Source organism: Notothenia coriiceps, unplaced genomic scaffold, assembly GCF_000735185.1.
Source record: "Notothenia coriiceps isolate Sejong01 unplaced genomic scaffold, NC01 NC01_scaffold00028797, whole genome shotgun sequence".
Taxonomy (NCBI): domain Eukaryota; kingdom Metazoa; phylum Chordata; class Actinopteri; order Perciformes; family Nototheniidae; genus Notothenia; species Notothenia coriiceps.
The window spans coordinates 99288-102994 of NW_011361498.1; the positions used below are offsets into that span (position 1 = coordinate 99288).

The following is a 3707-nucleotide window of genomic DNA, read 5'->3' on the forward strand; positions in this document are numbered from 1 at the left end:
TTATTTGAAACCTAAGTGGTAGTAAACTTGTCCACCCTCAATTGCTGGTATACTAAATACCAGTAGTGCAGCTGTTGTCATGTTCTTCACAGATCACTAGTTTCTTGGTCATCCGTTGTCTCCCTTTGAAATGTGGGTTTTCTTGACCTTTGTGCTGACCCCCACCAGAGATCCATTGGCCCTTCAGCATTGAAGTCTTGATTGTGGTTCTGTCATTGGCCAGACTAATACATTTATAATGTTAAATAAATGAAAACCATTCACAGTTAAGAATTAGATATGAATTATTAATGATGTAAATTACCTTGCCTAACTATATTTAAAATGTGTTACCTTTTTATAGAAGTGATTATATTTGTATGCCAATATTTTCCTATGGTAAAATTTCGCTTAGCACTTTTATTTTGGTAGTAATAAGATCGGGACTCTTATTTTTGAAGGAACTTTTACCGGAAGTGAATTCACAACGGAGCAGAATGTACATATATATTTCGCCTCCCAAGACTTTACACATTTTCTCTTTGCTTTCGTTCGGGTTCATCTTGCACTTTATCAGTTGAATCACTTTGAACATTCGTTTGAGATGTTGACGGGTTGGCTGAACTTTTTACCTCACAGTCAAACAACTTAATTTGCTTCGCCATTTTTTGTAAAACAAACACACGTGCGCACAGCGCACGTGAGTAAACGTGCATTGCTTTCTGGCTCCGTAATCACACCAATGCACGTGCAACTTAAGACTGGTCACAACAATAATTAAATATCACTCTTAATACAACAAATAATTAACATTTATCTATTTTGGGGAACACATTTAGCTGTTTGCTGTCCTTATTTCTTCATATTAAAAAGTGGTTGCCACTGATGGCAACCAAAGGCCAAGAAGTGGTTGACATTTTTTCGGAATGGTTGCCAATGGCAACCTGGCAACCGTTACTGTCGAGCCCTGGGTGGAGGTATACACACATATTGATAGATGTCTTGTACAGATGTAGCGATTCATTTCAGACAGTTTGAAACGCGAGGGCCGTGATTGGTACGTGATGTGCCCTCGCTCAAGGGAAAACCTCCAGCTTGACTTGAGACCGCCCCCGTGATAGATAAATGTAATTATAATGAAGCAAGCTGCAATGGATCATTGATCCACCAGGGGGTGCAGTGGGGTTCCACACTGGAGCTCATGTGAAATAAAGTCAGATACACGCTGGATGTACAGCGGAACTTTGTTAAGATCCATATATCAGGGATATCATACTCTGTGCTAAATAAGAGACATGTAATCATTTACAAAACATCACCATGTTGTTATTTAACAAAATAATGTTGTTTAGTTGAAAAAAACGAACAGGAGGAAATGCAGCCCGGCTCTCGATTTTTAATCCTAATTTAAATCATCATCTTCACCACGATCATTTATGTTTATGTTCACCGAATTGACATGAAATCACTGACACGTATGAATATACTGTATTCAACTTCATTAAAACGTTATTAACGTGCCTAAACTCAGTAATTCACAAAAAATATTTATATTTTAATGGAACCTCGTCGGCAGATAAGGATCCCAAAGCGTGGCGGAAGGATCCTGATCTGCATGACGGGTGCTATTTTCCCCATAAGGAACAAGTCGCTGCAAATTATCCCGCTTATTACACGGCCACATTCTCAACAAAGTAACGACATGACTCCCAGTATTAATTGAAATGCTTTTATGGATTTAGAAAATGTTTTTATTGATTTAAAAAATAGTTGTATGTATTGATTTAAATTGACATGCATCCGCTAAGAAAAATAGTCCGTTGTTACCGTTTTTTAAACAGTCTGAATGAAACGGCAGCTCTCAGCTGTGTATTTACACAACTAATGGCCCATCAACCACAAGGCTCTCTCCCCCCCCCTCCCCCCCTGATCTTTCTTCTCCAGCAGCTAAATTAACTGGATGTTACTCTGAGTGACCATAGACTGTATGTGACAAGCTTACAGTTAGTGACGTAACAACACCATAAAAGCTGGTGGGTTGAAAGCAATACAGGAGGTAAAAATAACTAGAATAATTGTGATTCATTTATTGTGGCTTTTATGTTTTTAGGTATAACATGTTATGTAATTCAGGCTTATAGTTCACCCTTCTCTAAAAGCCTTCAACAATGACAATATTCATAGGAATTTAATAAATCCTTCCAACACACATTGTAAAAAATAGCCTACTGTAAGTTAAGAAATCATTCCATCAGTTTCGGCCCAACAGCGAGACCCATCAATTGGTAGTAGATCATCCTGTCGCTCATGGAAAACCTCCAGCTCTGAACTTGATTGACGAGCCCTATGTGACTTAGATAAATGTATTATATCTGCCAGCTGCAATGGACCATTTGATCTCCTCCAGGTGCTGCAGCGAGTCCACACCTGGAGATCGATGTGAATAAAGTCAGATACTGGCACAGTACACTCCATGTACAGCAGACATTTCAGGATGTCTAGCATCTGCATGTAAACGCACGGGAGGAACGCAAGCACGGCTCTCGATTTTAAAGCCTAATCTAAGATCATCAACTTAGCACGGATCAATTTGAATGTATGTCTGAGGATCACATGAACACTGACAAATCGGATTTATGTTGTACTTCAGTTAGAAGTTTAGTAACGTAGCCGTAACGTCAATAAGTGACCTTTTCGATAAGCCACGTTGGTCACTGTAGCAGTCCGACAGCTGAGAGCCAGATGCGTTAAACAATCATCCCGGGACTCGTCGGTGGACCGCCCAGCTTCGGTAGTCTTCGCTAGTAAATTATCAACGGGGGGAGTGCCGGGATGTGCTAGTGACTATCACGTCTCCACTCTCGGTGTGTGCCGGGCCATCTGATGTATTTCGTTTCCCCGATAGTGGTTCCCAGTCCGCGCCTATCTCGATACTCAGGCGCTAGCCCACGTTAAACTGTCACGGGTGGAGCTCGCTGCGGGAAACGGGTTTGGACCATTAGTGTGTCCGGATCGTAGTGGCAATAATGATAATAATCCGTGCTTTATCCATTTAATTGGTCCCGAACATTGTGTAGAAAAAAAGACAGCACGTTTAATCCATGTTGCTGTACTACTACAACTACAAAAAGCGCGGCATCGGGTTTGTTTTCTCATCAGGAAATGCAGATCCGGAATCATACAAACACACAACACATCTCTCACCCCAACATCATCATCTCGACGATCATTTAAGTATCATATGTTTGGCCCCCCAGTTGATCAGATGAAAAGCTAGACGAGCCTAATAAATGTAGCGTAACGTACGACTTGGTTACAATCACAAAAAATATCGACTTGTTCTGTATATATATCACATCACTGACGGTGTGAGGAATTCGAGCAGCTCATCACTACCGCCGTTGTTGAATCCTAATTTCTATATGCATCATTACTTCCCGAGGACCACTCACCATTCTGACTATGTTCTATGTTACGTCAGACTAATTACTCATCTGCAAACATAGCATGAGCCACTGAATGCACCAGGACATAAATGAACTTATACACTAGCAATAATTCAATCATTCAGATTAACAGACGCTCCCTAATGGGAACTTACAGACACTGCGTTCAACAGTAAAACCCATCCCCGAGCATTATGTAGTGCCCCCCAGCTTTAGCGACGCAAGGCTTGATGACAACACACTCTTTGACCGCATGCAGTGTGCTCTCTCGGCATGTGCCCA

At 41.0% G+C, this 3707-nt stretch overlaps 1 protein-coding gene across 1 annotated transcript in view; it reads left to right on the forward strand.

Moving 5' to 3' along the window:
- Window positions 1-3707, forward strand: part of tex14 (testis expressed 14, intercellular bridge forming factor) — an 18963-nt gene that overhangs the window by 5146 nt on the left and 10110 nt on the right. The window lies entirely within an intron of this gene.